At 43.1% G+C, this 13,693-nt stretch overlaps 1 protein-coding gene across 8 annotated transcripts in view; it reads left to right on the top strand.

The window, feature by feature from the left end:
• Positions 1-13,693, top strand: part of BTRC (beta-transducin repeat containing E3 ubiquitin protein ligase) — a 175,035-nt gene that overhangs the window by 412 nt on the left and 160,930 nt on the right. The gene's annotated exons all lie outside the window — the stretch shown is intronic.

Below are 13,693 nucleotides of genomic sequence, written 5' to 3'. Positions count from 1 at the left end.
GACGGGACGGGAGCTCCTGGGAGGCGGGAGGGGGTGCGCAGAGGACCCGGGGGTGGGGGCAGCAGCTCCGCCATCTTGGGGATGAGGGACCCGTGACAGCGGGAGCTTATTCAGGGAGGGGGCTCTGGGCGGCGCGTGGGGCTCTGGAGGGAAAGGGGCGTGGGGACAGTTACTGAAGAGCGGAGGGAGCCCGGAGGAGAGACGCGGTTTGGCCGCTGGCAGGGCCTTCCCAGTGTCAGGGTGACGGGTAAGGCCGGGAGAAGAGGCGCATTCAGAGTGAGGAAGGGGAGCACCGGAGAGTGGGAGGAAAGATGGTAGAGGGAGGGGCACCGGCAGGGCCGTATGTAGATGTAGATGGATCTAAGGGTGGAGGAAAGCCAGGGCTGGTGGGAGGATTGTTTTGTAAAAGGAGGGGATTGAGATAGCCCTTGCCTTCAAGATCAAACCCCAGCTTGGCCAAACTCAGGATGACAAACTCTGGAAAGAAAGGCCTTACCTAGGAGAATCAGGACTGGGGATCGGGACCTAGGGCTGTGGTGACAGCCTCTGGGAAAGGAAGAGGGTGCTGACTAGGAGCCAGAATTACAAATGTCAGAAGGAGGTATCCACACTCTACTTTGAAAGGAGAGGCTAGATGTTGTAGTTAGGATGAGGTTGGACTGGTCAGGAAAACTGACTACACGAGATCGGGGACAAAATTAATATTTAAGAGGGTAAAACAAAAGTTAGTGCTAAATTGTAGAGATGGTGAAATGTGGGGGCCAGGTACTGTATCACTTTCTGGGAAAGGAAAGGCCATGGAGATTAGAATCACAAGACCCGCAAGAAGTGATGAGATCAGTGGAGAAATGCAGGAGATAAAAGGGGTGGGTAATGGGAGACGGCAGGATTGGTGGTTCCTTCTAAGTTTTAGGTTGAAGCACAGGATGGGCGTAGATTGAATTTTGTGGGTGTGTTTAAATCCTTTGGAAGCCTACTCTGTTCACTTTGTATCATGCTTTTCTTCTATGCTTATGTTTGACAATTTTGTCTAGTCTGATATTTGATGCTTTTAATCTGATGCTTCTTGTATATCCTAGGTGTAAAACCAGACTTTGTGGTTACAGATAAAGAATGATGGGATGCATAGACTTCCATCTTAACAGGTGGCCTTAGGGACATGGATATTTGCTTTTTCAGAAGTAATTGTAACCCGTCACTCCAAATTTTATTTATTTATTTATTTATTTATTTATTTATTATTTTTTGTTAATCCTCAGGATATGTTTTCCATTGATTTTTTTAGAGAACGTGGAGGGAGGAAGGCAGAGAGGGAGGGGAGGGGAGGGAGGGAGGGAGAGAGAGAGAGAGAGAAACAAACAAACATCGATTTATTCCCTCCCGCATGTTCCCCACAGGGACTGGGATCAAACCTGCAACCTAGGTACATGCCCTTGACTAGGAATCAAACTCACAACCCTTCCATACTTGGGCTGATGACGCTCTAACCATTGAGACACCAGCCGTGTCCCAAAATTTATTTTTGTTTTTTCTTATTTTATGTCTTTGCCTGGAATATCAAAACAAACATAAATAAACATGGACACCAACCTAATTGAATTTAGGCTTTAAAAGGCCCTATTTACAAGAATACATTTCCAGACACTGGTCAAATTTACTAAAGTTTGGATTCATTTTGTATTAGTGCTTTCAAAAACACCTAACTAAAGTTTGAGTGTATCATTAACAAAATTTCATTTTGAAGAAGAAGGTTCTTGAATTTCTTCCCAAAGTTGAAATCTAAAATATTAAGACAAGATTTTGACTTTTTTTGGACTTTAGAAGTAAAAGGAAGTTGCCTTATATCTATAGTGAGCTTCTAGATGTAAGTTAGAGAAGTGGCAGCTGCTTATTTTTGTTTTCCTACTTAGAGGTTGACTTAATCCTAATCTTGACATTTGTGTCAGATTTATGGAATAGTATGATTTACAGATCATAAAGAGACATTATGAAATCATCTTTATTCCCCATTAGACCTCAGCCAGGGAAAATTTTCAACTACTTGATCTCTGCTTTGTACCAATGAGTTATGTTTCGATAATGGTCTCCTGATTGAGTTAAAGTGGACCTGGAAATGGTCATGTAGTAGTTTGCAACTTTTAGAGCATCACACATTATTGATGTTGCGTCAGTTACTATGGGGAGAAGCTAATTTTTTTCTTTAATTTTAGTTACTTTCATTTTTGACTGCCTGTTTGAGAGAAGGCCAACTGGAAGAGGGTCACCAAGTATGACCTTAATAACTGAAGCAGAATTTTCCCCCTTTTGCTCCCCTTCACCCTGCTCCTGCCTCCCCCATCCCAGGCCTTCACCTCTTTGTTGTTTGAATCAATGGACTGTGCACATATGCATATAAGTTCTTTGGTTAATCTCTTCCCGCCCTCCCTCCTTTCTACTTAGAGTCAATTTTGAGATAGGAAGATATTTTATTTGTATTTGCACCAAGTGACTAGTGCACAGTACATACACATGGAAGGGCTATCCTTTTAATCAAGTTGAAATTTTGTATAGTATTTGGCTTTGTTCTGGCCTTACTCTTTCCTCAATTGTAAATTATGAATGACAATTTTTGTATGGATGCCCTGGTTTCCATAGTTTAAGAAAATGTAATTTGTTTTATATGCCAAAATGAAATGGGCATTTTCTTTTATGAAATTTGCTCATTACCACATTAATGTAGTGCTTCAATTAGGAATTTACAATAAAATCTTATTAATGAGACTGGTAATTCAGAATTGATCATAATTCACACATGGTCTAGACCAGTGTTCGGCAAACTGCGGCCCCTTGAGTGTGGCTCTTCCACAAAATACCACGTGCGGGCGTGCACGTTCAGTGCGATTGAAACTTCATGGCCACACTCAAGGGGCCAAAGAGCCGCATGTGGCTCTTTGCCTACCACTGGTCTAGACTTAAAGTTTACCCTTGGATACTTGTGAAGAATAGTTTAACTTCTAGAAACAAATGATATTAAAACAGTTTACATTAAATAACCTATATACTTCCTTGGTCAACAAAATTATAATTCCGCAGAAAAGATAAATGGGAACTGGAAGAGGACCTTAGAAGAGAAATGAATAATGATTGAGGGAATGCAGACACCATTTTATTTATTGATGAGACACACACACACACACACACACACACACACACACACACACGGATTTGTTATTCTACTTAATTATGCATTCATCAATTGCTTCTTATATGTGCCCTGAACCCACAACCTTGGTGAATGGGGATGACATGTAACCAACTGAGCTACCTGGCCAGTTTTATACACACACACACACACACACACACACACACACACACAATGTATACACACTTTAAATGATTATAAAGTCAGAGTTTATTAACATAGAGTTCATTTTCAAAGTTTAAAAGAATCTACAGAAATGAATAAATTGTCAATGTCTGTTTCTAAACTGATGACCATTTTGGTCCAGGCACTGCTGATAATGCGAAACAATGGAATCGCAAACATCAAAAATCATTTTATTCAGTATTTGTGTGCCCCCAATTTGTCGACTGTTGCTGGTTTTGTATTGTAAACTTTTATCTTTTATGTATTCCCATAAAAAAAGTCTAGTGGCAATTTAGGATAAATTTTCTTTGTTCAAAGCTTAGTCTGACTTCAAATTATTTTAAATCAGTTAAACCAGAAAAGAAGTGCAAACTAAGTGAGTTATCAGCTGTTAAAGTGTGTATACATTTATATATATGCTTACAGATATATATAATGGAAAGATACATTGAGGGATGAATTTTAAGTTTAAGAAAATGGACAGGAAAAACAAAACAAACAAAAAAATTAAGAAAATGGACAGGATAAGCTAGTCCCAGAATCTTAGAACTGGGGAAGCATTTGAAACTTGGATGACATAATAGGTCATATAAAAGAATTTTTTTAAAAAATATATTTTTATTGATTTCAGTGAGGAAGGGAGAAAGAGTTAGAAACATTAATGATGAGAGAGAATCATTGATTGGCTGCCTCCTGCACGCCCCCTACTGGGGATTGAGCCCACAACCGGGGCCTGTGCCCTTGACTGGAATCGAACCTGGGACCCTTGAGTCCACAGGCTGACACTCTATTCACTGAGCCAAACCAGCTAGGGCTAAAATAATTTTTAATACAATTGATAGATAAGGAAACAGTGTAAAAGGTAACTTGCTGTGTAACAAACCAACTAAAATTTAGTAGCTTAAAGAAACCAAGTTAGCCCTTGCCTTGGACCAAGGACCAAAGGGTTGCAGGTTCGATTCCCAGTCAAGGGTCCCAATCCTTCCCATGTGGGAGGCAACCAGTTGATGTGTCTCTATTACAGGATGTCTCTCCCTCTCCCTCTCCCTCTCCCTCTCCCTTCTCCCTCTCCTCCCTCTCCTCCCTCTTCTCCCCCTCCTCCTCCTCCTCCTTCTCCTCCTTCTCCCCATTCCCTTCCTTCCTTCCTTCCTTCCTTCCTTCCTTCCTTCCTCCTCCTTCTTCCCCTTCCTCCCTTTCACTCACTCTAGAAATCAATATATTTTTAACTTATTTATTCATTTAAAATGTATTTTTATTGATTGCATAGAGGAAGGGAAAAGTAGAGAGAGGTATGTGCTCTGATCAGGAATTGAACCATGACCTCCTGGTTCATAGGTCTATGCTCAACCACTGAGCCACACAGGATGGGCCAGTAATGTTCTTTAAAACAAAAGGATCCAATCCAGAATGATGCATTGAATTGAGTTGTCATATCTCTTTACTCTCCTTCAATCTAGAACAGTTCCTTAATCTTTCTTTGACTTTCATGGCTATGGCACTTTTGAAGATTATAGACTGGTTATTTTGTAGAGTGGTTCCTCAATTTTGATTTATATGATAATGTTTCCTCATGGTTAGATTCAGATTATGTGTTTTTGATAGAAATACCAGAGAGGTGATGCTGTGTTTTACTTATTGCCTCCTATCAGGTGACACGTGATTTTTATTCAGTTTCTTTAAAATTAATGTTTTTCTCCTTGTAATATTTTATGGGAAGGTACTTTGAAACCATGTAACTTTCTATTCATCAGATTTTCAATTATAACAGAGTGAACTTTTGAACTCCTGTTTTTTATTTGATGGGTAATAATCCAATACTGTAAATTTATTTTGATGATTAAATTGTTTCCTCTTTGGCTAATGAGAGTACTTTCAAGCTGCTCCCTTTGTTGTTTTGATGTATTCTTATCATTCTTTGAGCATTTTCTTCTTTTCTGGTAAAAGAAGATATTCATCGTGTACCTTTTTGCCCTGGTTCTAGAATCAGTAATTTCTCCAAGGAGCCCTGGTTTCTTTCAGTAGAAAATGATATTTAGAAGTCAAGATCTGGATGTCAGGTGTGCTCATTGCTATTGGGCTGTCTTTGCTCCCTGGACCTCTCACTGGACAGGGGTAGGAAATATATGTGCATGTAAACACATACACACACATATATACACACATGTACATTTATGTCACCCTTTTTTTTTAAAATATATTTTTTTATTGATTTCAGAGAGGAAGGGAAAGGGAGAGAGAGCTAGAAACATCAATGATGAGAGAGAATCATCGATTGGCTGCCTCCTACACGCCCCCTACTGGGGATTGAACCTGCAACCCAGGCATGTGCCCTTGACCGGAATTGAACCCAGGACCCTTCAGTCCACAAGCTGACGCTCAATCCACTGAGCCAAACCAGCCAGGGCTATGTCACCCTTTTAATATTATCTAAATATTTATTTAAAACCATGAATGCACACTAATATCTCCAATTCTAGTAAAACCACGGGTTCATTCAATAATTGTAACTTCTTTTTCTTTCTTTTTTTAAGTCTTCATTATTGAGAGTATTACAGATATCCCCCTTCTTCGCCCCCATTGCCTCACTCCAGGCTTTCACCACCGTATTGTCTGTATCCATAGGTAATGCATATCTCTATATATAAAAGGCTAAGTGTCCGTCCATCTGACCGGTAGCTGTGATGCGCACTGACCACAGGAGCTGCCATGACGCGCACTGGCCATTTAAAAATAAATGGCACTATGGACCTGGCACCAACAAACCAACACTTGGCTTCCCCCAAGTGGGACACAGGCCCCACCACCACCCTGGAGCAACACCCCACCAAATCACAGCCAACGCTGTCAAGACCCCGTGGCTCAAAGTGCGGCCCACAGCCCAGCCTAGCCTGGAAACGGTTGCTGTGGGCGCTGGGTAATGATGTCACGTAGCAACGCCCAGCTTCCTCTTCCTAGCGACTAGCCTCCTTGGAGTTTCTTCAGCCCAGGAACCCGACTTGCTTTATGTCCAGGTGCAAACATTTTACAATTTAACCAAATGTTTGTGAAGTGTTTTCACATGTCTCATCTCATTTGATCCTCACAGAAGTCCTGGAGTAGGTAGATAGGAGACTCAGTAGAATCCGATTTTCTTTTCATTAGCTGGAAAACAGATTTAGAAAGTTTAGAAACTTGACCTGACTGAAAAGAAGTAAGAAATGGTGGAACTTGAACATGACTTCAGGTTTTCTCACTGCGCAGAATATAGTCAAACACTGAAAATACAGTTAAATATTTTACCCTTTGTTCTCCCTGTGTGATCTACAGTAATAATCTGCTTCATGTTCATATTTACTGCTGTGTTGCTGACAATTACCTGAAAGAGAAGTTGGGGTGCTTCACTGGGCTGTTTTTGGTTTGGCTAAGTGGATAGAGCATCGGCCTGCGGACTGAAAGGTCCCGGGTTCGATTCCGGTCAAGGGCACATGCCTGGGTTTCGAGCTCGATCCCCAGTGGGGGGCATGCAAGAGGCAGCCGATGAATGAGTCTCTCTCATCATTGATGTTTCCATCTCTCTCTCCTTTCCTCTCTGAAATAAATAAAAATGTTAAAAAAAAAAAGTTTAGCTAAATCAGAAAGCAGGTCTAATTAAGAAAGTTTATCTATACATATAAAGCTCTAGCCAGCACCAATCTCACACTTGTGTTTCGATCTGTCATTGTTGATCGTGACTTTGGTTGACACTTCTATTATAGAGAAAGGGGGAAAGCGACATTAAAATATTTCTTCTAGTTAATTTCCTTTCAATGTGCATGAATCCGTGCACTGGGACACCAGTATTCATATAAGATCTTCGGTTAATCTCTTCCCGCCCAACCCCCTTCCCTCTGAGATTCATCATGTTCCATGTTTCCATGCCTCTGATTCTATTTTATTCATCAGTTAATTTTGCTCATTAGATTTCTTGTTCGTTTATTTTGATATTTAGATTCAAGATTCAATTATTGATAGATATGTATTTATTGCTATTTTATTGTTTATATTTTTTATCTTTTTCTTTTTTAAAAAATATATTTTTATTGATTTATGAGAGGAAGAGAGAGGGAGAAAGAGATAGAAACATCAACAATGAGAGAGAATCATTGATCGGTTGCTTCCTGCACACCCCACACTGGAGATCGAACCCACAACCTGGTGCTCTGATCAGGAATCGACCAGGTCAGCGCTTAACCACTGAGCTACGCCGGCTGGGCTTCTTTGTCTTCTTCCTAAAGCAGCGGTTTTCAACCTGTGGGTCGCGACCCCTTTGGGGGTCGAATGACCCTTTCACAGGGGTCGCCTAAGACCATCCTGCATATCAGATATTTACATTACGATTCATAACAGTAGCAAAATTACAGTTATGAAGTAGCAATGAAAATAATCTTATGGTTGGGGGTCACAACATGAGGAACTGTATTTAAAGGGCCAGAAGGTTGAGAACCATTGTCCTAAAGAATACCCTTCACCATTTAATGTAATACTGGTTTGGTGGTGATGAACTCCTTTAGCTTTTTCTTGTCTGTGAAGTTCTTTATCTGACCTTTAATTCTAAATTATAGCTTTGCTGGGTAATCTTGGTTGTAGGTCGTTGCTATTCATCACTTTGAATATTTCTTGCCACTCCCTTCTGGCCTGTAAAGTTTCTGTTGAGAAATCAGCTGACAGTCATATGGACGCTCCCTTGTAGGTAACTAACTGTTTTTCTCTTGCTGCTTTTAAGATTCTCTTTTTGTCTTTAACCCTTGGCATTTTAATTATGTGTCTTGGTGTGGCCTCTTTGCCTTCCTCTTGTTTGGGACTCTGGGCTTTCTGGATTTGTAAGTCTGTTTTACTAGGTAGGGGAAGTTTTCTGTCATTATTTCTTTAAATAGGTTTTCAATATCTTGCTCTCTCTCATCTCTTTCTAGCACCCCCATAATGCAAATGTTGGTACTGTTGAAGTAGTTCCAGAGGCTCCTTACACTATCTTCAAATTTTTGGATTCTTTTTTTCTTTTTGTTCTTCTGATTGGGTGTTATTTGCTTCCTCATATTCCAAATTGTTGATCTGATTCTTGGAATCTTCTACTCTACTGTTGAATTATTCTTATTTCAATTAGTGTATGCTTAATTTCTGACTGGTCTTTTTTCATGTCTTTGAAATTCTCCCCAAGATCCTTGAAAGTCTCATTAAGTCCCTTGAAACTCTCATTAAGTCTCCTTGAGCAACCTTATAACGATTGTTTTGAACTCTGTATCTAGTAGTTTGCTTGCTTCCATTTCTCTCATTTGTGACATGTTTCTTTGCTCTACATTTTGGCTGCTTCCCTGTGTTTGTTTCTATGTTTAGGAAGAGCTGCTATGTCTCCTGAAATTGATAGAGTGGCCTTGTGTAGTAGGTGTCCTGTAGGACCCAGTGGCTCAGACTCCTCAGTCACCTGAGCTGGACACTCTAGGTGCACCCCTGTATAGGCTGTGTACACAGTCTTGTTGTAGTTGAGCCTTGATTGCTGTTGGTGTCACTGGGAGGAATTGACCTCCAGGCCAATTGGCTGTGAGGACCAGCTGCAACTACAGTGGAAGAGCTGCTGTGTAAGAGACCCCCCACTATGGAGCAGGAATTACTTCAGAGGGGCTTTGGTACTTACTGAGTCAGCCCCTTGAATGTGTCACTTGTGGATGAGTAGAGTTATAATCTGGTATGGTCTGAAGCTGTCCACAAGGTGCACTGGCTCTGGGGCCTCCTGGGAGCTGCAAAGTCAGCCACTGCCTGGGGCCATCCATCAGGGGCTACAAAGAGGTCTGCAGATGGGTGCTACTTGTATTGTGCTTGTAAGTGGCCAGGCAAGGCCAAGCTGTGATGCAAGGCAGGCTGGTGCTAGTGCCTGGTCTTGGGCCTTTTATTGATAGGTTTGGGGCACACAGACGACAGCTGCTGCTTGTTGAGCGATTTTAGCAAAGTCTGAAGCCTAAGCCAGGACATGCCATTCATATGGAAACGCTGCTGCAAACAGCTTGGGTGGGGCTGCAAATTGGATGGGGCAGGTCTCAGGGAATCTCCACGGTAGAGTGAACAGTATGAGCCAGGCTGATGGAGATTCAGATATGGCTGCCAGTCAGCTCTGCAAAGGGGAGGTCTCAGCATAGGAACAGTGACCACTGCTTTCGCCCCTATCTGGGAGAAAGCCGCCCCCAAGTTCTTGCCCTGATGCCAGACAATTCAGTTCCTCCCCAAATTTCCCTGGTTCTTTTTAAGCTGCTGCCCTGGCACTGGAGCCTGGCCTGAGGGATCAGGTCCAAGTAAGTTCATGTGCTGGCCCTTTAAGAGTGACTGCCTGAGTCTCCAGCAGTCAGTCTCCGTGTCACTCAGCCACAATCCCTGCTGGTTTTACAGCCCAAAGTTACGGAGACTTCTTTTCCCAGCTCTGGAACCCTGAGCTGGGGGTCTGGTGTGTGGCTGGGACCCTTTGCTCCTCACAGGGGATCTCTGCAGCTGAGGTATCTCTCCTGATTAAAAAAACACCTGCCTGTTCTGTGCCTCCGCCTCTCCTACCAGTCTTAATGTACTTTCTCCTTTACTTCTCTAGTTGTAGGACTTCCATTCAGCCAGCTTTCAGGCGATTCTGAATGATGGTTGTTCGGTATTTTAGTTGTAATTTTGATGTGATTGTGGGTGTTCACCTATGCCGCCATCTTGGTTCTCTCTCTCCTTTTTCTTTTTTAAATCCTCACTCCAGGATATGTTTTTATTGATTTTTATTTTTAGTTTTTTAGAGGGAGTGGAAGGAGGAGAGAGAGAAAAACTTCGATCAGTTGTGTTCGCACCCGGACTGTGGATCAAACTCTCAACCTAAATATGTGCCCTGATCAGGAATCGAACCTGCAACCTTTTGGTGTATAGGAGGATGCGCCAACCAACTGAGCCAATTAGCCAGGGCATTGTAACTCCTTTTTCTGACCATAAGTTGGCTCTCATTATCCTCAACATGCTTTCTTCATCAATCCCCCTGCATGTGACCAGTCTCTCCTGTTGCTGCTGTTTCTGACACCCACCATGTGGATGCCTTTGTCACCTTACTCAGCCTCCAAAATCCCATATCATGCTGCTGCCCTATTTGAGCATCCTTCTCACTTCAGGCTCTGATACCCTGCACTGAGTTGCTTTCCTCACTCCATTTTGAGTCCAGCATCCTGTGCAGGGCTACCAAGGCTGCCATATTCCTGTATGGACATCCTCTTTTTTCTCCTAGGGGAGGGCTCTGACATCCTCAGTAGATCACTGCTGATTCTACTACTCCATCTCTTTTAGACACCTGTTTTGTTTAGCCTTAACTAAACTGAATACAGGTTTTTCTTCTTGCAAAACTGATACTCTGTACTTATGAAACAACTCTCCAGTTTCCTCTCTCTCCCTAGACCAGTGGTCAGCAAACCGCAGCTTGTGAGCCACATGCGGCTCTTTGGCCCCTTGAGTGTGGCTCTTCCACAAAATACCACGTGCAGGCACGCACGTACAGTGCGATTGAAACTTCGTGGCCCATGAGCAGAAGTCGGTATTTTGTGGAAGAGCCACACTCAGGGGCTAAAGAGCCGCATGTGGCTCGCAAGCCGCAGTTTGCCGAGCCGCAGTTTGCCGACCACTGCCCTAGACCAACATTCATTCTACTTTGTTTCTGTGAATCTGAGTACTCTAGATAGCCTATATAATAAAAGGCTAATATGCAAATTGACTAAACAGCAGAACAACCGGTCACTATGATGTGCACTGACCACCAGGGGGCAGACGCTCAATGCAGGAGCTGCCCCCTGGTGGTCAGTGTGCTCCCATAGGGGGAGCGCTGCTCAGCCACCTAAGCTGTCAGTCGGACATCCCCTGAGGGCTTCTGGACTGCAAGAGGGCACAGACCAGGCTGAGGGACACCCTCCCCCTTCCCGAGTGCATGAATTTTGTGCATTGGGCCTCTAGTCTCATATAAATAGAGATAGAATGAATAAGGTTGCCTGAAGTAGGAGAGGAGAAATGAAGAAAAAGAGAAAAGAGAAGACTAGAATATGGCTGTTGTCAGGCATGTGGCCATTCAGTGAAAGGGAAGGTTGCAATAGTAGTACATATGAGTATTTGAAAATGAGTATTTGGTGAGTAAAGGTGTTGGGATAGTTCCTAACTTTAATAAGAAGACTAAATTTTAAATAAAAGGAAAAAGAAAAAACCGAGTGATGATTCATTTTATACCATCCCATACTTTTCTTATATATAAAAGTATCCATAATAAGAGGTTAAAAAATTTATTCACATAGAGAGTATGCTAAACTGAAGTTCTCTGACCAGCTCTACTCAAATTCCTATGTGATAGAAAGTTCAGGATTCATCTAAACATTACATTTGGTTTTTGAGTAATTTCATAATCACTGTCTATTGTACTAGGGACACTGTTTTATCAAGATCAGGGGGCACAAACCTACAGAGCCTTTACATGTTAACTGGGTAGGCCAGTGATGGCGAACCTATGACACGCGTGTCAGAGGTGACACGCGAACTCATTTTTTTTGGTTGATTTTTCTTTGTTAAATGGCATTTAAATATATAAAATAAATATCAAAAATATAAATCTTTGTTTTACTATGGTTGCAAATATCAAAAAATTTTTATATGTGACACGGCACCAGAGTTAAGTTAGGGTTTTTCAAAATGCTGACACACCGAGCTCAAAAGGTTCGCCATCACTGGGGTAGGCCAAGTGCTTGGATGTGTCTAGGAGCTGAGAGGAAAATTAGCCAGGCAGATGGAACAGTGTCTACTGGCAACCCAACCAGATTTGTATAACTATGAAAGTTTAGCAAGGGCAGGATATACTTTTAGAGGGAGATAGTGATTAGAAGTCTGTGTGCAGACATTCTGGGGAGATCCAGATAGGCAGACAGCACCACTGAGTACTAAAAACTGGTGGCAAAGCTCATGTTTCAAATTTGTGCTCATAACTGCAACTCTTCCTCCACTAAATTTGGTAGACTTCAAGAATCTGCATGTTTAACAAACATCTCAGTGTTTCTGATGCAGTTATTTCTCTGATCACACTTTGACAAAATGTCTAGTCCACTGTGTCCTAGCCAGTGTACCAACATAGGGGGAGTGGGGGAAACATTGTGGCTAGAACCTTGTACATGGGGAACATAGTAAAAAGGAGTTGAGTTAACTGGAATCAGAAGTGAAGGCAGGTGCTAATAATGTTGCAATATATACTTATTAAATCAACATGTTGTACACCTTCAACTTGCAAAATGTCAATTATATCTCAATACTGAAAAAGAGTGAAGGCAGAGTGACAAACCTTATGCCAGAGGCTTGGGATCTCTTCAAATTCCAGTTGATTTGTAATAATTTGGTTTCTAAAAAGAATTTACTTCTGGGGGCCAAGTGTTTGCAACTAGAGAAATTGGTGAACTATCGGGGAGGGCAGAAAAATAAGCAAGATATGCCATTTATAAGAGGTATATTTAGTAGAAGAAAAATAGCAACATCCCCAAATTTGACCATTCTAGGTATTCTATAATTATATCACATTACAACTGGTAGTCCTTCCTGGTCCTATGAAAATGTTGTGGATAGTTCTAGCATTTTATTGTTAATACTAGAGGCTCGGTGCATGACATTTGTGCCCTGGGGGTGTGGGGGGGTGTCCCTCAGCCCAGCCTGCGCCCTATCACAGTCTGGGACGACTCGGGGGATGTCCGACTGCTGCGGAGGTGGGAGAGGGTCTGGCTGAGTGGTGCTGACCACCAGAGGGCAGCTCCTGCGTTGAGTGTCTGCCCCCTGGTGGTCAGTGCGTGTCATAGCGACCAGTCGTTCTGCTGTTGGTCGATTTGCATTTTAGCCTTTTATTATATAGGACTAGAGGCCCGGTGCACAAAAATTTGTGCACTCCGGGGGCGGGGGGAGGGGGGTCCCCCAGCCCGGCCTGTGCCCTCTCCCAGTCTGGGACCCCTTGGGAGATAACGACCTGCTGGCTTAGGCCTGCTCCCGGGTGGCAGAGGGCAGGCCCAATCCCTAAGTGCAGCCCCTGGTCAGGCTCAGAGCAGGGCCGATTGGGGAGTTGGGGCACCGCCCCGTCATGCACAGAGCAGGGCGGATCGGGAGGTTGCGATGCCACCCTCAGTCACGCTCAGGGTAGGGCCGATTGGGGGGTTGGGGCACCGCCCCCTGTCACACTCAAGGCAGGGTCGATGGGGAGGTTGCGGCGCCACCCCCTGTCACGCACAGAGAAGGGCCAATCAGGGGATTGGGGCGCTGCCCCCTGTCACTCACAGAGCAGGGCCAATCAGGGGTTTGGGGCGCTGCCCCCTGTCACTC

Source organism: Myotis brandtii, unplaced genomic scaffold (genome assembly GCF_000412655.1).
Source record: "Myotis brandtii unplaced genomic scaffold, ASM41265v1 scaffold550, whole genome shotgun sequence".
Taxonomy (NCBI): domain Eukaryota; kingdom Metazoa; phylum Chordata; class Mammalia; order Chiroptera; family Vespertilionidae; genus Myotis; species Myotis brandtii.
This window is presented reverse-complemented; position numbering and strand designations above follow the sequence as displayed.